Source organism: Neofelis nebulosa, chromosome 9, assembly GCF_028018385.1.
Source record: "Neofelis nebulosa isolate mNeoNeb1 chromosome 9, mNeoNeb1.pri, whole genome shotgun sequence".
Classification (NCBI taxonomy): Eukaryota; Metazoa; Chordata; class Mammalia; order Carnivora; family Felidae; genus Neofelis; species Neofelis nebulosa.
The window spans coordinates 24159715-24186103 of NC_080790.1; the positions used below are offsets into that span (position 1 = coordinate 24159715).

The window sequence follows — 26389 nt, forward strand, 5'->3', positions numbered from 1 at the left end:
TCCCCCTCCAAGGACAGAGAATCATAAGGGAGCAGGTAGGCTGAGCATCCACCTTGAGTTTTCTAGGATTCTACCACCTGGTGACCTTGTGTAAATGTCCATTTCTTTGGGTTTTGGTTGTGTCATGTGATAGAAGCCGGATATAAGAATCTCCAAGGGCCATTTTAGCTTTGAGATTTTATGATTCTTAGATGGAAGAGAGAATGGGAATACCATAACATTAGATGTGAGAGAAAGCAAGGGAGAGAAAGGGAAAGAAATTAGGGAGCAAGGAGATAGGAAATAGAAAATGTCTTTAGGCAACCACAAGAGAAGTGTTACAGAAAATGGAAGGGTAGACAAAGTGGGGAGGTGAGGATAAAACAAAAATAAGTTCAAGACCACTTTCATGCTAATGAAATGATTAGTTAACTGATAACAATTAGTTCCTATTTATTCAGTACCTACCTTACTGTAGATACATTTTTGTTCAATATCCACAGCTTTCTGAGGTGATATGAATATATCCGCCTTACAGAAAAAGAAACCAAGGTTCAGAGAGGTTAAGAAACTGGTCCAAGTTCACACTGCTTATAATTAATTATACCAGGACTGAATCTAAGAACCCAAGCCAGCCTTTCCACTATGTTATACTGCCTCCTAAGCCATTCTCCCAGTAGGTTAGCAAGAGATCTAGTGCTTGCTTCTGCTTTAGTTTGTCAAGTATAATTCAAGTAGAGGATCTCTGAAAAATCCATGAGGGGAGCAACTTCATCCATCAGCAGTTGTGAATGTGGAAGGGAAGGATCAAGGGGGATACGCCCTAAATCACTGACAACAAGTATCACATTTCAGGATGAATCCCACTGGGAGGGACAGGCACTCACTTAGACATCTGGAGAGCAGGGTCTAGACTCCTACCACAAATTTCTCCCGTGGCTCTGCACCGGGCCCTACCTGCACTACCTACCTCCAACGACTACAGAAAACCTGGGTGCACATGTGCCAGTAGGTATAAGGTGTTGCATATAAGCAAGGGGCAGCTCTGTCCCAGGCACTTCCCTGGTAGTAAGTGAGGGGAACGGAGAGATCAGAGCTGTTTCATTGGAGCACCTCAACATCCTGCAGGCTGCGGTCACCGAGTCATTGCTTCAGGAAAGTCAGGTTCAGCTTTAAGAAAATAGGAGATTTAAAAAAATTCTCTCTCAGCAAAGACAAACTGGTATGTGAATGCTATTGCTAAAGTCTTTTTCATTTTGTGCAAGACTCAAGCCTGGCTTCTGTTAAATAGAAAGCTCCCGAGTACATTTGAAAGATGATTAGATTTACAAAAGTTCCATTTGTCCACAACCTTTCACATAGCCTTGGCATAACAAAGGAGAGTTACACAGGTCTGAGTCCATGTGATTTGGGGAAACGAGTAAAGCAAGAAGCAAGGCATGCAAATTTGTGCAGCCACGAGGCTAAGACCCAGAAAGAAAGCAGATGGGACTGAAAAGGAATCTTGCAGCGGGAAAAAGGCTTTAGTATGAACTGTAGCCGTGAACCACCACTGGCCCCACCCTGGTTCCCCATTGACACAACCCTACAGGTTCTGACTGCTCCTCACCTTCCATTCCCTTGATATTAGGAAGCATAAGAAACGTTCAGAGGAATTTCATCCACCTGGGGGACAATGCTTTACAGTTGATAGATTCTTTTTTTACCCCATCTGAAAGGTTGGAACTAAACATCTTTCTTATTCACTGTTCCTGGATAAAGTGCCTTTTAAAAGGTATTCACCATTGTCATTTCCACCTGTGCTTTCACTCACACACACAATGAAAATAAAGTAATGCTGAGAATGACTGATTCTCCTCTTTTTAATGATGAATTCTACCAATTTTTCGTCCTTTGGAGAAGTTTTTTCATATTCATTTTCTTTGCCTCGCTGAGTTTTTCCCCCCTTCTTCCATCCAATCTTTGATTTCTTTCTCTCCCATTATCTGAAACTTCTACAGAGCCCCAGAAGGACAAGGGCTGCTCCCCCAGCCCTAACCACTACCCATAAACCAACACAAATGCTAGTTTCCAACAATATGAAAATGGAAACACTTTATTCCATCTATTAAAGCATCAGCATGCCCATCAGGGACTCTTTATCAAAAACAATCCAAAGGCAGGTAAGTTGCACATGAACAAATAACTTTGCCTAAAGAGGAAATGGCATCCATAATGATTGATGCTAAACCAAAATGTGTTAAGGAGATGGTGTTGGAGGGCTACCTGAATAATGTAATAATGCAGAGGTCACCACGTGGTCAATCATTCAGTTAACATCTTAAAGCACTGACTGTGTGCAGGGGCACTGGGCTAGGAAATTAGAGCTTGAGGGAAATAACACACAGCCCCTCAAACGGAGGAACTCATAGCTTTAGTAGTGGGAGCCCAAAGTCCAGGCAACAACTAGATGTAAATGAAGTTTCTCTTTCTTCCCTCTGCTTCTTGAGTTTATACAGACAAACGCACCGAGGATTGTCCCACGAGTTTTCCAGAGGGAATGGAAACCCACTCAACAGAAAGAAAAGTCTCAAGTCCAATTTCACATTCCATATCAGGATCAATCTAACCCAAGCAAATATCACTTTAGGTAGGGCACGCTGGTACCACAGTAACCCACCTGGCAATGGTTCATTCATTTAGGAAACATGTATTAGCACCTACTATGTACTAGACACAGTGCTAGGTGCTGGGTGAAGGATGCAAAAATGAATCAAGGAGGGTTTCATTCCTTAAGGCAGTTAACAGTTTCCCATAAATGAGCCAGAAAAAAACAGATGGCAATCCAAAGCCCTGTGTTTGTTACTTTTCACTTAAATTGATTCCCTTTGTTCACCAAACACTGATTGTGTTCACACTGTGCACATCGTGTATGTGAAACTAAATCATGCCCAGGTTTCTCCTTAAAGACCTCAAAGAAATATGCACACAAAAGGTACTGAGCATGGAGAACAGCTCAGGGAAGGCTACAGGGGAGTTGGCATGTGAGTCGAGTTTTGAAAGGTGAGTTAGAATTAGCCAGGAAGAGGACTCTAGAGAGAGGGAGCCACAAATGTAACAACAGAGCTGTAAGAGAGTAGGGTGGGGTCCATAAGGGAGACCATTTAAGTGGTTCTCTGAAGGAGAGGCAGGGAAATGATGCTGAAATGGTGGGGGGACTAAATGAACAGCTACACCCCACACCAAGGAAAAATGGGATCCAAGTGCCCAGTGATCCTCTTTAGTGTTCATTAGTAAATACTAATCCCATGAAAGTGAGGTGAGTGAGAATCTATACCTTTACTCAAACTGTTGGTATGTGAAAACACTGGTTAGGTGAGACAGGTAAGCATAGTTGTGGAAATAGAAACACATCCTCATTTGCTGCAGACATTAAGGATTTCCATGCAGGCAAGAGAAGGTTTCTGGAAAGCAAGCAGTGATTACAGTTGATGAAAGATCTGCATCGTAGCCTGTGCCTGGTCTGCAGGCTGTGACCTGTGTTTAGGGACAAGAAATAGAGTTGTCTTAGCTCATCCAGCTGTCTGATGGTAGAACAGCTGTTTCGATTAAGGAGCCTAGTGATAACTTGCCAAGTGCCTCAGTGATATGGTTCATGACCTGGCCACATAGCCACAGCACCTGTCACGACAGGTTTTGAGACAAGAAGGGTTTGAGTGTCAAGGGAAGCAGGCAGTGAGGGGATGTTCCAGGGGACAATTAGCATAACATTGTGCATAAGAGATGTAAAAGGTCTAGCTGCTGAAACCAGACAGATCCCCAACAACCTGCCTGGGCATTGGGAGCATTGGTTACATTGTTTCCATTTTTATTGCTTGTTGTGATGCAAAGGCAGGATTCCTGAGCCTGGGAGAAGTCACAGGCTGTACCAGGACTCAGGGCCTCATAAGAAAAGAAAATACACAAGGGCTCTGTCCCTGAATAAGATACAGGAGACGGTTAACAGGCAACGAAGTGAGACTTGAGTCACTGGGAACAGAGCACAGGTCCAGGCACGACGTCAATTAGATTTACTGTGACAAATAATTAAACTGAAAGGACATGAAAAGCTACTGAGCTGGGGGACAGGAATGATCCCAGATTTCAGGGTCAAGGAGATTTAGCTTCGGGAGCTAGAGGGCTAAGCAGCAAAAGCCAAGAAGTGCACTGTAGCTGCACCTGATGTAAAGCTAAGAAAAGTAACCACGCTTTCTTCTTCAGACATAGCTTTCTATTTTTGTATTTCTGTTACCTACCAATGCCACTTTGTGCCCTGCTGGGGTTTTTTTTCTGGAGGTAAGGGAGTTAATGGACTCGTTTCTTCCTCCTAATCTCAACTTTTGCCAAGTTTTGCAAATAGCTGAGTCTAAAAACAGTCCATTCTGGCACTGTGTGTGTGTGTGTGTGTGTGTGTGTGTGTGTGTGTGTGTGTGTTTATGCTGAAACTGGATTTGAGTCTAGGTCATTGTAATACCCCAAAGCAATAAGAACACAATAATTGCTACCATTTACTGAGCACCCACTATGGGCACTGTGATGAACTCTTGAATCTCGAATCCTTATAGTTTCAGAGGATAGGATTTCATTTCTTTTATAGGGCTAATGCTGAGACTTCCCAGTGCTTCCAAGAACGGAGCTTATGATAGCAACTAATCTAATATATGAAGAATATATCATCACATCTCCCTGTAAAGAGCAATGTCTATAAAAGTAATGCCCACACTTAGACATCTAGGCAGAGCACTCCATCTAAAATGGCTAAGTCAGCCAACCAACTGATCTGACTGATTTTGTCCAGGGAACTGACTAGTTGATTGACTGGAGTGGCAGAATAACACAGTTACTTCGGCATCATGTTGCTACTGTTTTGCAATGTGCCTCTCCTGGTGAAATGAAGTGAAAAGCTAAGAAATTACTATAAATATTTCCTGTTTCAAAAATGCCAGCCTAGATTGTTAAAACCTCAAAAACTGCCATAAGCCAAGCTGTATGACTTGGACTGACGAAAGGAAGCAATGGACAGATCCTTATACTAGAATGCATTAGGCAGATTCTTCCCTCTGGTTTTGCCTTCGTCCAGCTAAATCTCAACTCATGCTACTTCTTCGAATCATCTAACAACTTTTGTTTAAAGTTTTTATTCAAATTCCAGTTAGTTAATATACAGTGTAATATTAGTTTCAGGTATACAACAGTGATTCACTTTCGTACAATATCCAGTGCTCATCACAACAAGTGCGCTCCTTAATCCCTTCATCTACAAAGCTTTTATTTCTTAATCTTTTTAATGTTTATTTAATTTAGAGAGAGAGAGACAGAGTGTGAGTGGCAGGGGGAAGGGGGGAGACAGAGAGAGAGAGAACTCGAAGCGGGCTCCAGGCTCTGCACTGTCAGCACAGAGCCTGATACGGGGCTCAAACTCACAAACTGTAAGATCATGACCTGAGCTGAAGTCAAACACTCAACGAACTGAGCCACCCAGGTGCCCCCATCTATAAAGCTTTTAAAATTGATGGAGGGAGGCCCCAGAGATTAAACTGATTAAACTGGTCTGGGATGGATCCTGGACAATAGTACACATTTTTAGTTTCCCAGGTGATAAAAACATATAGCCCTTATTTAGAACCCTGTATTTTAGTCATATGACCCTTTCTGGGCCTCAGTTTCTTGTTTATTTAATGAGGATGTTGGACCAAGTGATATCTGGGCCTTGTATAGTTTTAAGATTCCCTGTTAATCTTGGTCTCATCCCCTGCTGGCAGGCAGCTCTGAAAAGACCACTTTTTCTTTGCATAATTCAATTCTCAAATGCCGCCAAGATGGCTGACCTACCACAAAGGGTTGGCATGTGGGTTAATGAGATCATATTTGCAAAGTGTTTGGGGCTCTTGGGAAGGAATCTCTAATATATGCAGCTAAAGAATGATTACAGCAACATTAATGTCATTTTTTTTAAGGAAGAGTAAACCACAGTTCACAACCCTGCATCTGCCATAATTAGACTATCTTGCCTGGATGGAGAGTGGCAAAGTGGAAAGTAGATTAAAGCAGGTCTGCTCTTGTTAAGACTGGATGCCAGGTCAAGTCTCCGTGAGATATGTCTATGCAATCACAATTGAAATGGACTGGTCTTTAATCTATGTAGAATCCTCTGGTGCTCCAGCATGTATCAGTAGACTCCTTTGTGGCCCAAGTCTTTGTAGAGCTATTTCCATATAATAGGGACAAAAGATGAATCTTTTGGGTCTTTTCCAAGAGAAAATAATCATCAGTGGGACTCAGTTTTTAAGATGTTCCTATCTGTGCTATTTCTGATACACTGAAATTGGAGCCTATGAAATAATCTTTCTTTAAGAACTGACACATTAGACCCACCCAAACACAGGCTATAGGAACCTGAATGGATTGCAAAGACCCTAAAGACCAAGAAAAGTGAATGTGCACCTGGCTGCACTGCTTACAACATCCATAACCTGGGTAAGTCTTTTCCTTTCCTCTATCTTACTTTCTTCTATTAGATAACACAGGAAAAGTACCTAGCAAAATGTCTAGGATAGCTCAATAAATAAATATTTAGTTTCCAATCTCTGTACTACACATGGGGAACCATTTGGTTGATACCATCAGACTTGATATCAGTAATTTACAAGTAACAGTCACTCTGCCAAGATAGCACTGAAGGCCGCTAGTAAGCCAGACCTTTTGTTTTTCATGGCCCATCTGTAATCTCATTCATTCATTCATTTACTTATATTCAACTTGTTTTTATGTTTTTCCCAATGTAGACCCAGAGACAGACTCTGTCATTAATGATCAATCAATAATTGAAATTCTAGGGAATATGAGAATTTCAGAATTCTCTCCAAACAATCAGGGTGATTCAGAGGCACCAAGTGATGTGAAAACCAGTATTTAGTGTTATATGTTTAAGAATCACCAATTACGATCATAACATAAGCTGATGAAATAAAAATTAACTTGGGATCTTGAGAAAAGTTAGGTTCATGTATAGGTTTTAAAATTCCACCTCAAACACCAACAGGTTTTCTCTGGAACTTGGAAAAAATGATTCTACAATTCTTATGTTAAACAGTTTAAAATGATTTTAAACCTTTTTTTTTTTTTTAAAAAAAGAATCAATGGAGAGATGGGAGATTCTATTATCATACATTAAGGTATTTTATCAAGTTTCAATTTTTAAAAAGTGTGGTGTTGACACAAAAAAATATCAGTGGAACTGAATGCAGATTCCAGGAACAGACTCAGGTCTACAAAAGAATTTAATGCATGATAAATGGAGCATCTCAGTTGAGTTGGAAGGGTAGGATTAGCCAATAAATACTGCTAGAGCCACTGGTTAGCTATCTGGGGAAAAGTTCGTTTAGAGCCTCAATTCGAATCATCTACCTCAATAAAAGGTAGATAGAATAAAGCAAAATAACTATATAAAAAAACACACTAGTTCATAATAATGAAACTCAATGGAAATACAAAATAGTATTCCATGCATCTCTAAATAAGAGAGGACTTTCTAAGATTACAAGTACTAAAAAAATTAAAGAAAAGGGGTAAAGATCTGACTACATGAAATTTTAAGACTGCATAAAAATTATTTAAAAGTCTTTTAAACTACGAAAAATGTAAAATGCACATGGGTTGCTGCTCCTGATATCACCCAAATAATTTAGAAAAACACTATTAGTAGGTAAAAAAGGCTGTGGACGTTAACTGAAAATTCACACACATACATACTGCTAACAAACATGAAAAATTGTTCAAACTCACTAGTAAGCAAAAAATTGCATTTTAAAAGAAGATAGCATTTTTTTCTTTACCTATTAGATTGAAATATATTTTTTTAAACTAGCATTCAGTTCGGACAAGTGTTCAGTGAGATAAGCATTCTTATGCACTGTTAGTGGGAGTATAAATTGTTCTAGCAGAGCATTTTTAAAAACTCTCTGAAGGCAAATATAGATAGTCTTTACAATGCGCCTACCTTTTGACCCATTAATTTAACTTACTGAAACCTATCCCAAGAAAATGATCTGATATACACATAAAAGCTTTTTGCATAAGGATCTTCATTGCCCCAATCTTTTCAGGAAAAACCAAACAAATCAGAACAACTAGGAGGCAAACTAACCGCCTGAAATAAATAATGATAAAGTAAATCATGGGTATCCACAAGATACATTATTTTTATGTCACCTCTAAAAAAGATGTTTATTAAGAGTTTATGTAATGTTTATATAATGGAATATCTTCAAAATATTACATGTAATATATTTTCAACTGTTTAAAACTCACAAAGTAAAGGCTTACAGGATATACTTAATTGTTAAAAGTACAATTGACTCCTGAATAACACTGATTTGAACTGTATGGGTCCCGCTATATGCATATATTTTCAAAAAATATATTGGAATAATATATTTTCAGTAAATATATTTTTTGGAGATTCATAACCATCTGAAGAAACACAAATGAACTGCATAGCATAGAAATACCAAAAAAAGTTAAGTTATAGATGACTGTAAGAATACAGAAAATAATACACATAAAATGCGAAATATGTATTAATGATTGTTTATGTTACCTGTAAAGCTTCTAGTCATCAGTAGGCTATTGGTAGTTAGTTTTGGGGGAAACAAAAGTTATATGTGGATTTTCAACAAAGCAGGAGGCAGGCAGTGGTCCTGACCCCCACATTATTCAAGGGTCAACTGAAGTTATTTTTGGTAAGGAAAATTATGGACATTTATTTCATTCTGTATTATTTCAATTGTCAAAAGTCAATTTATTGTTTCTATAATTAAAATTTTAATAATTATTTCATATAGTAAGATATGATTAAAATAATAATTTCATAAACAGAACAGATGTAAATTCCAATTATTACTTTGCAACACAAGAAAAATTAAATTGGGTCTTCAAGCTCAGTCCACCTTTTTTCTACCCTTCTCATCCTTCCTCGTCTCTGTGAAGCCCACACACAGCCTTAAAGGAGGAATAAAAGAATCACTTGTTGCACGTCTGATTCTTCTCTTTTTTCCTGGAAGCCAAATGGGAAGACTTCCTCTAAACAGGAGACCTAAGGTACTATGCAGGAAGAAAAATAGATAAAAATATTCACAAAGCCTCTTTCCGCTGGGGAAGAGCTCCTGGAATGACCAGCAATTTTGTGATAAAGCGTCCAGTCTCCACAACTGTCTTCCTAATAAGCCAGGAGTGCATTTACTGTAGCCTGGCGGGTGATGATCAGCAAAACTTACAAAAAAATACAGCACGAATTTTCTCCAAATGTTAGCAACCAATTTCACTCTGGGAGGTAAAATTACTGGAACTGATAAGCCAATATTAAGGAACTAAAAAAGCTCCTTAAATATTCCAAAGACCAATTCGAGCCATCGTACCCACATCTGAACAAACGGGAAGATGACAATCTGAAAATTATAATAAGAATGAATTGATTTTGTACCTCTTCCCTAGTTTCATTATGATCTCTGACAGCAGAATGGACTCATTTTATGTCATTTTCTCCTAGGCTTCATAGAATATTTTCTTTCAGGCCCTGAGAGATGAGCAGAAAGCACAGATGGCCCTGTCTGCTTAAACCCAGCAGAGACTGAGAACGACTTTGGAGTTGTTTAAAGTTGTTCCTTTTCTCCAAGCAACCTGGCTATTCAGCAGCTGTTCAGTGTAAGGCTCTAAAAGATGCAGGTGGAGATGAAACTACCTTAAAGGAAATTTGGGGCTGGTGAGGGGTGGTGTGGAAACAGACTGCAATGAATGTCAAAGGGGAGGAAAGGGTGATTGAGCTGTCTTTTAATAAGTTTTTTTTTAATGTAAAAGAATAAATATAAAGAATGTAAAACAAATAAAATCCTATTTTTTTGATTTTAGGAGATATACATGGGGTCATGATGTTTACAACTTACTATCAAATGGTTCAATGACAACAAAAACAAAACCATATATACAGATATATACACACTTAAGAATATATGTACATAATTGAAAAATGTAACAGGGGGCGCCTGGGTGGCTCAGTCGGTTGGGCAACCGACTTCGGCTCAGGTCATGATCTTGCGGTCCGTGAGTTCGAGCCCCGCATCGGGCTCTGTGCAGACAGCTCGGAGCCTGGAGCCTGTTTCAGATTCTGTGTCTCCCTCTCTCTCTGACCCTCCCCCGTTCATGCTCTCTCTCTCTTTGTCTCAAAAATAAATAAATGTCAAATAAAAAAAAAAAGAAAGAAAAATGTAACAGAAGTGTATGTGGAGATTCAGAATACCATCCTAGCAACTTTTCTTTTAGATTTGAATAAATTTAAAAATTTAAAAATTATCTGTTCAGTAACTTCTTTTAATAATCCTGTCTCCATATTTGGGTATACACTCTATATTCTAACCAGTCCAGATAACCCTGTAATTTCTTGAGCATATTTTCTACTTTCCAACCTCCTTTCCTTTGTTCATGCTCTTCCCCTCTGCCAAAAATGATCTTCTTCTGCCACTATTCACTAATCTTTCAGATAATTTTTTTCAAATGCTTACCTTTGAAGCATCCTCTGATCTCTGCCCCTACATTCTCAATAATATTTGATTTCCTGCCTTTGAATCTCTCTTAAGACTCAGCTGATTAGTCACCCAGGCTATGAGATCCCAGAACACCCTCTCCCTTCCCCATCAAATCACTAATTACTCCTTACTACCATTGCTTGTTTAACTGCCTCTCTCCCTTTCTGGACTGTCTCTCCCTCCGGACTGTCCTCGCCTGAAGGCAGGGGTCATGTCTGTCTCATTCATCACTGTAGTCCAAATTCCTGGGACAGCGCTTGGCAGAGAAGTACTCACCAAATATTCATTGAATGAATGAACAACCTATATACTGACTAGTTATTTGTCTACTCTTAAATTTTTTTTTTTTTGGTTCATCTATTACATGCTACTTGCTTTCCATGATTTCCTCTCATTTTAGTATCTACCCTCCTTTCAGGAACAATGTAGAAAAGGCTATTTGGAATAAATGTGAAAATGAGCATGCCATATAGCATATATTGCCTCAAAATACCTCTCACAGAAATCCTGCATATCCCTGACCTTATGTATATCCAATCCACTACCTATTGCCACATAACAAACTACCCCAAAACTTACTGTATTACAACAATGACCATTTTTTTCTGTCTCATCACTTTGGTCATGAATTCAGGCAGGCTGATTATTCTATTCCACAAATTGTTAACAGATGTCACCAAGTGGTTTTCAGCTGGGAGAAGGGCTGGTCTGGAGGACCCAAGACAGTTGGCCTCACATGTTCTGTGCCTCAGCAGGGAGAGCCAATAGGCTGGGCTCAACTGGAATTGTTGATCAGAGTACCTACAAGAAGCCTCACCAGTGCTACAGTCAGACTTCTGACATGAGAACGCAGAGATCCCGGAGACAGTGAGAGTTGCTGGAAGCTGGAGAGATTCTTTTTTTTTTTTTTAAATAAATTACTTAATTTATTTAAACTAAACAACAAAAACAATCCACCCATTTCTCCCACTCTCCACCTTCTGCCACTGCCAATCACCAATCTATTGTCTCTAGTTAGTAGTTACTACATTTATATATTAAATCTTCTTAAGATCAAGGACTCTTTCTTATTCATGTCCATATCCATGTGCAAAGTAGGTGCCCAACTTGTTGAATTAAATTTGAACAGAGCAATGGAGGAGTGTTTCACTTTTACCAAAGGACCAGACTTACTTATTCATGCAGTCACTGGCTCAAGAGTTTAGGTCAAGTAAGGTTTCAGCCCTGGCCATTTAGGGGTTGGAGGGAAAGGCAAAAATGAATGGGTAGGACCATCTGCAGAAGACAGTGCCGTGATGAGCTTCGAATCTCTCTGGCGAGTAAGCAAGTCTTACAGGTAGGGAAAGCTGCCTGAGGGTTAACAACCAGGTATCTTAAGAGTGAGCACTGCATGGGTGTTGCCATCAAATACTGATCAGGAATGGTGAGGGTGAGCAGACCGGTTTCCCACACCTGCCAGTATCCTTTACTATAAATCAGTATTCAAGCTCAGAAGTCTAAACCCAAAAGGAGAATAATGGCCACCACTTTGGTAATTACAAAATGGCCAAATATTCCCTTTCTGTGTGCATGTATAAAATTATTTTGGGTACTTTATTATTAAATCAGTACCTTCACCAGCTTCCCTTCATTTTGGGACAGCCAAGTGCTCTCAGCCATAGGTTCACTTACAGGGACAGGATTATCCACATAAGTACCATTAAAAGGAAATCTAAGGAATTAGAATTCTTTCCTATTGCAGCTGGAAAACGTGGAAAGAGAGTCATTGGTCAGAATTCATACATGACATACAGAGATTCTGTGTTGGATAGAGAATATGCAGGGTTTAGTATTCCCATCACAAATGACAAAATTCTCTGCTCCCAGTATCACAAAGTTACTATCACATGCATTTCAGGAATGGTGAAGCTCTTGAGAAGTACAGGTGAGAACCATGTTCTATAAATTGCCACCACATGTAAAGACTGCCATGCCTCTATAAATATCCAAAGGAAGGATGATAACAATGCAAACAACTCCACTCATTCCTCAAACCCCATTTAGGTAGAGGGGCTTATCCCCCCACCCCCCAAACACACCTGAGGAGAATGTGCACAGAAAGCTTGGTTCTAGAGACAGAAGGATATTGACCTTTCAACGGAGTTTTCCTGGAAGAAAAGAAAAAGAGGAAGAACATGGGGAGGCCACCTGGTGTAGTGGCTGGAGCACTGTGTTCAGTCAGCAGCCTTGATTCTAGTCCTTTGAAACTGCCTTTGAGTTCAGTGTCCATGAGAACTTGGAGTAAGTCATTGAGCCCTTCTGAGTTTCAGTTTTACCACCTTCAAAATGGGACTGTAAAGACTTTCTTCACCTACCTCACAGAGCTACTGTAAGGAAACAGTGAGATGAGGGGATGTTAAAACGTCTGAAATCTGACCATTTTTGATGTGACTTTTCTCACCAGCCACATTACAACAAAACCAACAAAGCTTCCATAGCATCTTCTCTATACTATTTGTTTCTCTTCACTTCTCTTTCAACTAAAGAAGAAACATGTTCAGAAACTTCTTTTCTAATTAAAAACATTTTTTTAAATTTTTTGGGAGAGGTGGGAGAGAGAGACTGCAAGTGGGGAAGGGGCAGAGAGAGGGAGAGAGGGAGAGAAGGAAAGAGGGAGAGAGGGAGAGGGAGGGAGGGAGGAAGAGGGAGGGAGGGAGGGAGGGAGGGAGAGAGAGAGAGAGAGAGAGAGAGAGAGTTCAAAGCAGTCTCTATGCTCAGCGTGGAGTCTGACACAGGGCTTAATCCACAACCATGAGATCATGACTTGAGCCAAAATCAAGAGTTGGACACTTAACAGACTGAGTCACCCAGGTGCCCCTAAATTAAAAACATTTAAAAAATCTTCTGAATAATCCACTGAGATCCAGCCAAGGCAGTAAGGAGGATATTTGAGTTGTTCTCAATGGATAGGAATACAGGGAAGAGATGAGTTGGGAAGAATGACCATGCATCACTTTAAGAATCTTAGTATTTTTCTTAAAAGATAGAGAATAGTTGGCCAGACTGAAAAAAAAGGAGGGGGGGGGGGAGAGAGAGAGATAAAAATTCATTATAAAAGAAGACCTCAAAATGACAAAGAACATACTATTGTACTATCATCAACAAATTCCATTTGACTAAACAAGAAATGCAAAAGTGGGCCCCAAAAAGGCACGATGCGACAGGTGTGGTTAGGGCCAGCCGGCATATAATATAGTCATCTATTCAGTCAGCACACCTGTGTTCACCATGTTCTCTGTGCCAGGCATGTGTATCATTAGGGTGCAGAAGAGGATAAGGACCTTGCCTCCAGATAGGGGAAGTGAATATGCAAAGTAACAACTGTATTTTCTGTGGTGGGTTCAATACTCTGAGAATGCTGGCAGCCCAGAATGAGGATGCCCACAGGGCTCAGAAGTGAGGGGTGGAGAGGAACACGGAAGGGACAGATCCCTCAGAGGAAGGGACACCTGAACGGAGTCTAAAAGGGTGAGAGGTAGGGCAGGGCTTTCACGGCTAAGAGACACCAGAATCAACTTCTCAGAGAAGAAAGACTCAGGTTTAGCTATTACCATGTTGGCCGAAGAAAAGGCCTCAATTCAGTCAGCCCTTAGCCTCCATCTGGGCAGACCGATAAACCTTGCGTGTATCTTCACCATTCTCAGCATTTCCTGAGGCTCAGGAAGCAAAGCTGAGCAATTCATTCACTTAATTTATTTGTTATTTATATCTGCCTTCTATAAAAGCAATCTAACATGGTTTCATAAATGGGAGAAGGACTACACAGAGAATAGGTTGCTACAGAATAGGATTCCTATTAGGAGTAGCTAGCCAATGAGGGCAGACTGGTTACAACACCCCTCCCACCCCCCAGCCAAATAACATTGAGATTAGAGCCCTCCAGAGCTTCCGGTGTGAAGTGCTGGCAACTGGAGAGCTTTCAGAAGGACTGGGGGCCCTGAGGACATTCAGATTTCCTTCACATTGGACTTAACAGCAGATCTGTCTCTTTGAGACCCAAGAGTCCTTTTGGCTCAAATCTACCCCATAACCAAGAAATGCAGGCAGAAAAAAAGAACCACAGCTTCCCCAGGGCTTAGGGTCTCCAGGTCCTGAGCAAGGCAATTTGGGGAGCTAACTCACAGCATATATATGGTGTGTGTGTGTATATGTATATATATGCAACTCACAGTTCTGATATATGGGAACAGAGCACAACCTTACAGTTGGGAATGTCCATGTTGTTGGCTCCCATATATAGCGGCCAACTTCATCTAGGTCAGAAGGGTCCTACTCACAGAGAGGAGCAGAACAGCTCTGAAGGCATGCACAGCCTCTCCTGCCCCAGGAAGGGGACAGGTACTAAAGCAGCTCCCCCAAGTCCCCCTAAACCCACAGATGACAAGTGCAACCCTTAACCCAGAGAATCACACAGAGCCCAGGGAGACTCTCCTCCCAGCTAGTGGATGGTGGAAAAAGAACACCATATATAATAACTAGTGGATGGCGTGAGAAATGTCTCCCACCTAGAGAATGAGGGGGGAAAAAAGAAAAAACAAGAAATGTGAGAAACAATAACCCATTTGCTTTCCCAATTTGTAGTTCCCCTTCATTGCACCTAATTTGAAAAATACATAGAATTTTTTTAAGCTCAATGACTAGTCATCTATCTCTTGGTCCCAGAGACTGTTTTTGTTTAAAAGAAAGAGAAAAAGAGAGAGAGAGACCAAGAGAGCTAGCAAAACTGAAATGTCACTACCTATACTCAGCAGCAATTCTGCTTTCTCATTTACTTTTAATGACTGTGAATTCAGCTCCAAGACATATAGGATTTGCCTGCATCGTGCATTGTGTACATGCTGCTGCTGGTCAACCTTCAGAGGATCAGGGGATGAGGGGAGCCACCCGGCCACTCTAGTAGAAAGTGGTTTCTGTTCCTTGTTTTTGCCTCCTTTTCTTCCCTTAACGTTTTCATTTTGTGTTTTCTTTCTTCCTGCCTGACTTCTTTCTTTTTTTTCCGGGAGGAAAGAAATACATCTCTCCATTTGCTGGGAGTGTACAGACCATTAAGGTTAAAAGAGTCTCTAGAAATCTTCCAGTAACTCATCATCTCATATTGAGAAAATCAAGACCAATAAATCACAGCCTGGAATCACAGGTGTATACTGAGTCAGCTCTGGGACCTTGGGTCACTTAACCTCGATGTTAGTATTCTTTCTATTCCAGCATTGCGATACAGGTGCAGGGCAGGTCAGTTTGGGACATGACAGAGTTAACAACTTCCTAACCCGTAGGTCTAGAATGGCATTAATAATAATAACAATAATAATGATAATGATAGATTTCAAAAGAAAACCTGCTTCTAATTCTGTAAACTATGCTATAAAAGAGAATAGTTCTGCTTCAAATGTTGACTTGGTTTAAATGTCAAAACAAAACAAAATAAAATCTCCCAAACCTAATTAAGATCAAATATGTTTTGCTCAGTCACATAAGAAACCCACGCATGTCTCCCAAAATAGTCAGCCACTTAAGCTCAGTCAAGTATGGAGATTAAATGAGAGAAGAAAGCTTAGCAATTGATTGTAGTAGGTGACTCCATGGTCTTGCTTATCATTGGGGATGGGGAGATGCTGTGTAGCTGATTCATGGACTGATTATCAAGTTGGTAGGTTATTCAGTATCTTTGCTTTCCCCCCTCCCTCTGCTGACATGGTTTTTAGGTCATTGCTCTATTCCCTGTACCTCTACTGGAAAAGGGAAAAGAAAATATAAAACTAATTTATTTGGTTAGCAGTTATGGTTTGTAACAATAACAAAGGAGGAAAAGGTTGAAAACCAAAAGGAAGCCCGAGACATATTTTAGACAACTGTAACCATCTCCTCTACGTTGACCCCCAACCACACATGCTGGCTTAAGTCCAGTCCCTCTGTTTCCCCTTGAGGGCACAAATAACCTAAATAGGGCTTTCAAAAAAAATAATAGAATTTAAAAAAATACTGAGGATGCATTCAAAGGAATTCTTTCTTAATTATTTACATGGCTTGAACTGTAATGCAAGTGAGGAACTGCTTTTATTAAATGCCAAATCTTTGTTTAGAGCAACCTTAGGGAGATACTCACTCTCAATGAGCTGTGTCCATGCCAGCAAAACAAAGTGGCAATTTGGGCAACTGTCCACATAATTCAGACCAAAGAAATCTATCACTGCCACAACTCTGCTAACATGAGGTTCTGAACAACTAAGGCCATCAGGCATCAGGCTTGGGCAGGGAATGGACCAGAAGAGGTGAAGCTCCCACAAGCTATTATCGAAAAGCTGAATGTAGTCAAGAAAAGCAAGCTGTTGGCTCGAATTCAACTTGCTGTTTAATAATAATTAAATGATAAGCAACTGGTTATTAACTTCTTAAATCAGGAATTGGTTGTTTGCACGAGTCCACTACCCCACTAGCATATTTGGGGTATTCTTCATGGTCAAGATGTGGAAAATCGAAGACAGAGATTTAAATGTCTCTGCTCTGTTTAGAGAGAAAAATAACAGTGGGCTGTCAGGGTGCTGGTCTTCACCTTCTTAGCCATTAATTCAGATTGCTGTAGGTTTGATTAGATCTATCATCTGGAAATTGTCTTTTTATCCCACTAAGAGAAATAAATTGCACCAGGGTTGATTTATTCATGTAGAATAAACATTGTCTCAGGTTGTCTACATAGTGAAATGTAGATTTAAGACAGGTATGCAGATAGATAATGGCATCCCAAACCTGGAGGTCGAGGGTTGGGAGATGGGGTCCAATCTGTCTGGTGGATCTGTGACTCAGTAAATCACACAGCTCTCCATTTCCCTACACATGCATATGGCTAAGCCTCAGTGTCCCTTCATGGTGGCATTTTTAGGGAACAAATAACTTAGAGAGGAAATTAACCTTCCCCAAGCAACAATGGTAAATAGATAAGTAAGCTAGCAGACATAATATATGTATGCTTGGTATTAGAAGCTGAGGAAGAAACAGCAAGTCAATTGTTTTTCAAGACAATTAGGCAATACTCAGAGGCAAACCAGAAAAACTAAATCTCTCTTTTTTTTTCCCATTACTGCATTACAAAATGTAAAAGACTGCCTATCTGTGAAGTTATCAGTTAGAATATTTTCAGAACAGAAATCTTATCCTTCAAGAGGTAACTACTGTATTTACAGACAAATTTCCAAAGGAATGTTAAAGATACCTGTCTGCTGCCCTAGGCTCTACAGACAGGTAAGTATGGGTCACAGGTGGGGTTCAAGGCAGGGCAGCCAGTGCTATGTCCCCTTTGATGCTATTTCATTCCATTTGGAACTGATGAGTTCTCTGAGAATTGGGCAGGCCTGGAAGCAGGGTATGAATTAGTCCCTGAAGCCTTATGTTTGCATAGCATTCTATTGGTCACAAAGAATTTTCATACCCTCACCTCATATGCAGCTTGTTACTGTGACCATGCGAGGTAAGTAAGGCCAGAAAGATTGTCTGCATTCATCAGATAAGGCAACAGAAGTTCAGAGAGCTTACTAGACTAATAATAACTTCCTTACCCAGAGGTAGGGCCCATGGTGCCCACTATACCTCTGCTGCTTTCCACTTTCTAGACACATACCAGCATTGGGATTGAGGTGCTGACTGGGGGTGGCGGTGCCGGCCCACTGGTCCCACTCCTGACCTTCCAGAATATTCCCACTCTTTCTGCTTCTTAGATCTATCACTTCTAAAATGGGAACAACCTCCCAACCTCACAGAGTGATTGAGGGGAGCAGCTAAGAGAACAGACAAAGAGGCCTCACACATGTCAAGGGCTATAAGACAGGCACCCTATATACATAGGCATAAGCCCCAGGGAGCACTTTTTCTCATTATCACCACCCTTTCCTGCCATTGTTTATGTGTACCAGGCTGCAAGTTTCTCCCACCCATCCGTCCCTGTCTTCACCTCCTGTGTCACAACTCATCTGGACACCCTCTTTACGTTGGTAGGTTAGGGAGACAAAGACACCAGCTGAGGAGGACAGAGCGCAATCTACAAGGAGTGTAGTGGATTGGACAAGGCACATACATGTAAATGAGGAGGTGAAATGGAGGGGTCCTGTGTGTGTCCCTGCATGCACACATACATGGGTGGCTCAGTTGGTTAAGCATCCATCCCTTGATATCAGCTCAGGTCATGATCTCATGGTCATGGGCTCCATGCTTAGCATGGAGCCCACTTGGGATTCTCTCTCTCCTCTCTACGCCCCTCCCCTGCTCGTGCTGGTGCTCTCTCTCTCTTTCTCTCTCTCAAAATAAACTTAAATAAAATAATAAAATAAAATAAAATAAAATAAAATAAAATAAAATAAAAATAATAAAAATCCCAATGCACTATTATATTTTTCCATGTTATTCTAGCTCTGGTATCTAATGGAAAGACCTGAGTGCTTTAGGGAGGTTTTAAGGGTGAGGACAAGAGTCAGGGAGAGTTGAATGAAAAGCCCTAAAGCTTTGTTTCTATTGTGGTTGCTATCAGGGGAAGGGGTGTGGAATGACAAAGGCCTGAGACTAGCTTCCTAATAGCACGTGAGAAAGACTAACAATGTTATATATTGGAAGGAAAAGGACCCATGAGGTAGAAGAAAAAGAAAGGAATAGGTCAGAAAAAGATGAGTTAGAAAGGTAGGGACACCCCAACAAAACGAAGGAGAGCTGTAGACCCTACTGTTACCCAATTGGAACTTAGAGAGAAAGAGCTACAAGTCCATGTGGGCAACTGCAAATCTACCCAGAAATGGCACAGTGGCTGCAAATCTGGGCAGGACTGAGGGCCAGCTGAGGCCAGCCTTCCCATGCCTGTGCACTCACCCAGCAAGATTTTCTACCTGAGCAATGTGGATGCTTCCAAAATTCTGGGACTGAGAGAAAGATAGAAGTTAGGACTTCAAGCTTTCCAAGGGAATGTTGAGAAACTGGTGACAACACAAGGAGGTCAGATGGGGAAATAACTGATTAATGACAGCTCTCCCCACCACACAGGGAGTATCCAGACTTGGACCGACACCCATTTCTACACGGCTAAGCGACAGGACACTAAAAGAAAAAGTCATGGAGGAAGGTCCCAAATTAAATGGTGGTAAGAAGAACAAACACAGGTGTTGAAAGAAAAGACCACGATTCTGTGTTAGACAGCTGTCAGGGAAAACATAGATACACACACACACACTCACACGCACGTTCATTAAAGAGATCTCAGACAACTTAACCACCTAAAGTACTTTCAAACTTCACTCGGGAGTGATCCTCAGCAAAGATTACAATCTGTGCAGATTGAAATGACAATTAAAACGTTAATTTTTTTAAAATCCACAAATGGCACTTTGGGTCTTTATGGGGAGTTGTCAGGTGCTACAAAGAGCTCATCTCTCCTATCTCTCCCTTGACAACCCAGAAATATCCGTCACTCTTGTCCCTGTGGCTACAACACTGATATAATAAGGAACAAGGGAGGAGATGAATCTCTCCCCAGACTCTCATCCAGGGAAGCCAAGGGAGGCTGAATGAAAAAGAATAGGGGATAACCAGAGCAGTGTGCGTCTAGTGCTATCGATTTTGCATCTGTCTCAAACATTACTCACTGGAATGGCGGCAGCCCTGAGGAGGGGAGCAGGGAGGCTTCCTTCTGCTAGGGAGGGCTCTGTGCTCAAGGGCCCGATGTGTGTCAGGAACAGTGGGCAGAGGGATTCTCAGGGGTTCATTCCTTGGCCTGCTTCCAGACTCCAGTAATTTGCTGAGTTTAAGTGTCAATGGTTTTTAATTAGCACCTGGAAGTTTTTTGAAAGTGCAAAGTGCCAGGTGGGCAGTTCAAATAAATACCAGTTTAATACCACCCACCCAGTGAGCAAGCAGTAGACATGAAAGTGGAAATAGAAATAGTTAATTAGACAATCATTAGGGCTAATAGATGGAAGTAATAAAAATTTGGAGTTGAAAGGAACTAAAGATTCCTAGTGTGGTTTTCCCTAAAGTATAGGATTCATACGACCGTTAGGATGACACAAGATGTTAGATAGTCCAGAAAATGCTACAGATTACCCAAGGACGATTTATTAAATAATATTAAATTACACTTTGAGAAAGTTACTCCTGTTTCAATCCCTCGTTTTAACTCTTCTGAGTACCTCAAAGAAAAAGTCTTAGTTGGCTGTTACTACATCTTTAACATTTCTCAAGCACTCGCCAAGCTCCCTTTTTAACAAAGAGAGAACAAGCTTCAGGTGGAGCATCAATGTTTGGCCAAAGCATCTAGCAGGAGTTTCATCTCATTGTTTGGTTTTCATTTTATCTGTTATTTCACCTATTTTTTAAATGTCTTTTTATTTATTTATTTTGAGAGAGAGAAAGAGAGAAAGCATGGGCAGGGGAGGGGCAGAGAGACAAGGAAAGGGAGAATCCAAAGCAGGTTCTGTGCTGTCAGTGCAGAGCCTGATGTGGGGCTTGATCCCACAAACCATGAGATCATGACCTGAACTGAAACCAAGAATTGGACACTTAACTGACTGAGCCACCCAGGCGTCCCTATTCTTTCACCTATTTTTTATATCCATTTGTTATAATGATCTAAAGCTTCTTTAAAAATAAATTTATTGAAATAAAAACTTAGCCCAATGGGAAACAATGGTAGAACATGTTACACAGGTAGGACACAGCTCATGAAGATGTCGTGAACGTGACTGGGGTCTGGAGAATAAAGACATTGGGTCTGGAGTAGTAAATGACTTGCCCACAGAGGCACATGTGGTTGTTACCTTCCACTCATGCTGCTGGCCCCTATGAAGGAGAGGAGGGAAGTCGGCCTCACGCAAAAAGCATGTGGAGCTCAGAGAAACCCTATGACTTCTCAAAAGCTCTGCGTCCCAAGATTCTCAGAAGGAGTCGCTCCCTCCTTCTCAGGCCAAGAAACGCACAACCAAGAGTCAATTGCCCCCCTCCCCCTGCTACCTTGGGGTGCATCACATGGCAGCCACAGAGTTAGTCACATTGCTTTCATTTTCTTTTCCTTTTCCATCAATTTCCTAGATCCCTGGGAAATAATAAGTGAGCTCAAGCCAAGATAGCTCTCAGATGGAAAAACAGACGCCATTATCCTACACTCGCTGGTCCATTCTCCAAACCCCTGGTGTCCTAAATGTTCCACCATAGGAGGTGGTGTCTGCAAAGAATGGTTATAAGTATGGGATTTGGGGCCTCCAGAGAGCTAATCACCACCTTTCCACATGGTGGCCGTGCGTGACCAGAATGCAGAGTGGAAAGTAAAAGTCCACCCTCATACTGCCTGCCATGCATGACAACCATACACAATTGCATATTGATGGATGCAGCAAACACAACCTTATATGTCTGCCACAGCCCCAGTGACCTTTCAGATCCCCGAGTTAAAGGGACCATTATTCATCTTTATGTACAGCCTCCTATGACAGTCTGCATGACAAAGCCAGAGACACTTTGATGAAGTAAATAATTGAGCTCCATCCATAATCACCTGCCATTCCCAAATCCTAATGCCTTTCCAGGGATTGCTGGAAACCAATGAAATAATGAGTCCCTTACTGAAGATGCCAGGGCAGCATAAACTTTATGCAGAACCTAAACTGCATCCAAGAGCACATGAGTTTTAAAGAAGGTTGTAGATGAGGGACATTTTCTTCTACAAGGCTTTGCGAATACAAGCCTATCACACATTTCCATTTTCCAAATAATGGATATTGTTTATTGACCACCCACCATGTGCCACATGTACCTGGAATTCATATACACTATTTTGTTTAACCCTCCAAACAGGCTTGCAAGATGGCTGTCAGTATGTCCATTATACTGAGAGCCAGAAATCAGTTAGGTGGCTTGCTGAATGTCACCTCAATAGCAAGTAGAAGGCAGCAAGCCATTTTAAAATTTTGCTGGAACCAGGGAGTAAGAACAAGGGAGAGAAATAATGAATGACCACGTGGCAGAATTGGGGTATGAAATATAGTTGGTCTTACTCCATCCATGCTCCTTCTGCTAGACCTTACTACTACTCTCTCAGTGAGTAAACCTGGTTTAAGAGGGGTCGCTGCTGTTTCTTAATGTATTTGCCTGGCATCTTGCTTTCACACAGCCCTTTTCCTAAATTTGGAGGGGCAGGACATTTGAAAGAGTATGTGAAATCCCAATGACACCCACTTCCCATCTTGAAATGTGGTCAGAGTGTAGGCTTTGTGAGAGTCTCAATATGTCTTCCATTGCTGTGTCTTAAATTCAAATGGTTACTTCCCAGAGATAGATAAAGGCAGGAAATTCCTGAAAGCAACTAATGTTGGCTGTTTTGCAAAGAGAGCAACAAGGTAACCCCAGACAGTTCCATCTCTCTGAGACCAGTCTGAGAATGAGTTTCTCCTTTGCAATTGAATTGAGATGTCATTATTAAAAAAAGTAATGGTTATGTGGTCACGTTGTGAAATGTTGACAAGGAGGTCAGAACTGAGAAGAGACAGCTGTTATTTTCAGTTGTGGATGACTTGTGTTGGAGACATGGGACAACAAGGGGAAGAGGTCAGGGGCACAATCAGAAAACTCAGGTTCTCTCCTAGGCTTCCACAATGACCAGCCTGGCAAGTTGTTGGACTCCACTGTCAACTTTTTGAGCCTCAGATCCTATGCTGATGAAAATGGCAGTCACAATGCTTGTCCTAATGCTTTCCTGGCCTTCTATGAAGGATCTGTTAAGAACTGAATTGTGTTTTCCCAGAATTCATAGGTTAAAGTACTAATTCCCAACGTAACTGTGTCTGGACTTAGGGCCTTTAGAGAAGTAATTTAAGGTTAAGTGAGGTCATAAGGGTGAGGCACTACCCTTATAGGACTGATGTCCTTATAAGATGAGAAAGAGACACCACAGAGCTCCCTCTCCATGCACGCGCAGGGGGAAGACCATGTGAGAACACAATGAGAAGGTGGCCATCCACAAACCAGGCAGAAAGGCCTTACCAGAAACCAATGCTGAGACGGCACCTTAATCTTGGACTTGTAGTTTCCAGAAAGTGAGAAAACACATTTCTTTTGTTTAAAACACCAGTCAGTGGTACATGTTATGGCAGCTCAAGCAGACTAATATAGGATCCAAAGAGATGAGCTATGACAAAAAATGTAAAGAACATTTCTTTACATCCAAATGAAGAACATTCATGTGGTGTTGAGGGTCCTGGTATCTAAGTCCAGGTTGTAAGGGAGCAAAGGGGAGGTGAAGGGGTAGAGAGGGCACATTGTGACTCCTCCTTTGGAATGTCAAAGTATGAGACATGGGAATAGCTTGAGGATTTTGTAAAGTGGAGAGATATTTGACAGGACGGGGTCAAGGTCCTACCCATAAGTACCTGTAAGAGATATGGAAATTACCAACCCTTGAGACATGTAAAAATTGTATTTACATTGGGGCACCATGAGGTTGGGCCATTTCTCAAGAGAAGGGGATAGACCAAATTTAATAGTCCTTCTAAATTGAGTGTTCCCTGAATCCAAAGGCTATGCAAGTATGGACCTTTCAAGTCTTCCGGCTTGTAACTCACTGACAGGGCATGACATTTGTTTAATTATTTGCTTCACACAGGAAATATCTTATTCTTCTCTTAACACAACTGATTTCTCACAAGGAGGTAAATCTGAAGCACAAAAGCAGTTAAGACCAAGCAGAGGATGGCAGATTGAGTTGTGAGACCTGTAACCTCTCTGTTTCTCCAATTCCCAGTCTGATCTGGATTTAAGATTCATGGTATTGGTATTGGTGATTCTCTTCTCCTCCCTCAAGGCTACATGTCTGCATAAATGAGGTCCCAGAGTAAGGTACTGGGGAAAGACTGGGTTGGAATCTCAGCTTAGCCACTTATAAGGTGTGTGACCTCAGCAAGTCATTTAACCCTTTTGAACCTCAGTCCTCTTACTTATTTCATGAGGTGGATTGAGCCAGGATCTGAGAGTACAGTGTGTATGCAAAGCCAGCCTGGCTTCCCATACCCACACCTGGGGAAAACATAATCAGTCCTGGCTCTCATTTCCACTGAGCTCGGATACAGACAGCACAGGGAAGCCCCAATCAGTGGATTGATTCAATCGGCACAAGAAATAAAACCTACTTAACTTCCTGGGTACTAGATGATGTCTAAGTCCTGTCCAGTTCAAATGTTTCCAGATTCTGTGATGCCAATGTGGCAAAGCTCAGACACAGACAGAGTAACGGGTTGGGAAAAAATAAGTTGAGGATGTAAGAAAACAAAAAATGAAGGGTGTGGAGGGGGAGACACAGCTAGATATGAAGGATGACAAAGAGACTCCCCGTTTTTAAATGGCAGTAATTCAGGTCCTCCATACCTCCTTGTGACTGCCAGGTGTTTAGCCAGGCTGAGTGCAGGTGCATGAAGGAGGGAGAAGGTGTGAGACCCAGAAGGCTACCCCAGTCCCCATTCACTCTGTTCTCCACAGATCTCACTGCTCTGGGCCCACTGCAGCTACACGGGCAGGGGTGTGCTGGTGAATGTTTAGCAACTGGCTTTCAGGGAAGGACAGGGGATAAGCTTTGATTTGTAGCGTTTGCCAATTTCTGGGGCATAAACATTCCCATCACTGTCAATTTCTAGCTACAAACAAAAAGTCACTGAACAGAGATTGGAAGAGATGCACATAACTGGCTTTCAGGGGCGTGTGTGAGCTGAACTCCAACACCACGCTGGGCGGTTGGGGTGTGGGGATGAGAGGCCACTAACACCTGCTGAGTATCTCCTATGCATTGCTTAGCCTCAGAATTTTACAATGAGAGAGAGAGAGAGAGAGAGAGAGAGAGAGAGAGAGAGAGGCAGGCAGGGAGGGAGGGAGGGAGGGAGGGAGGGAGAGAAATGAGATGTTTTTATGGGGTTTCAGATTAAATTCCATTTGCTTTCTACCAAATGTAAGTGTAATGGTATCACCAGAATGATGCTTGGCTCCAGGAAGCAGAAGCCCAGTGAGGCACAAAGAACTGATTGGCTGATCTGTCAGCCAATTCTGGCCGACGGCACCACATGAAGGGGAGGGAGACCATCTGTTGGGAGCCCTCCACCCCCAAGGTCTTTCAGAGCTCACTACCCCTCCCACTACCCCTGGCTGTTTTTTCCCCCATAACATCTCCTGCCTGGGTTTCCTGTATTCGGCACATATGTATGGATCCCTTACCACGTGTTAGGCCCCGAGCCAGGCATGGGGCCACATTCACACACATACATATTAACACACATATACAAGCTAGGAAAGGAGACAGACATAAGTATGACAGTGGAATAGGTGCACAGTAGAGTCTGGTCTTCTCATGTTCCATCATCTACTCAGCAGATATTCATAAAGTGTCAATCCTATTATTTACCCAACAGTCTCTTTGCCCAGCCACGATGAGCCAGGTTCTCTATTAGGTAGAGTGACAGCACACATAAAGGAGAAATCAGCTCTCCTTCAGTGGATGTTCTTCAAGTGGGAGTTGAGCAGGGTCTTGAAAGATGAATAGAATGAGCATCCCTGGCAGAGAGATGACAACAGGAGTTACAAATATGGTTGCATGAAGGGCATGTGGTTCTGCCGTGTGCTAAGGAAGCAACGATACAATCTCTGACCTAGAGGAGCTCACAGTCCTTTGCGAGACTTCCAATTATAATGGGAGATCGCCCTCATAGAGAAAATGCTTTCAAGTTCACACACACACAGGCTTCTCACTAATGGGCTCCTGCTGGGTACTG

General features: G+C 41.6%; 1 protein-coding gene and 1 long non-coding RNA gene across 2 annotated transcripts in view; one reads left to right on the forward strand and one right to left on the reverse strand.

The window, feature by feature from the left end:
- The window catches only part of ALK (ALK receptor tyrosine kinase), a 679865-nt gene that overhangs the window by 551846 nt on the left and 101630 nt on the right, over positions 1 to 26389 (reverse strand). The window lies entirely within an intron of this gene.
- LOC131484574 (uncharacterized) lies at positions 6181 to 9993 on the forward strand. Its single transcript, XR_009248315.1, has 3 exons — positions 6181 to 6474; positions 9569 to 9699; positions 9904 to 9993. It is a non-coding gene; the product is annotated as an uncharacterized LOC131484574 (long non-coding RNA).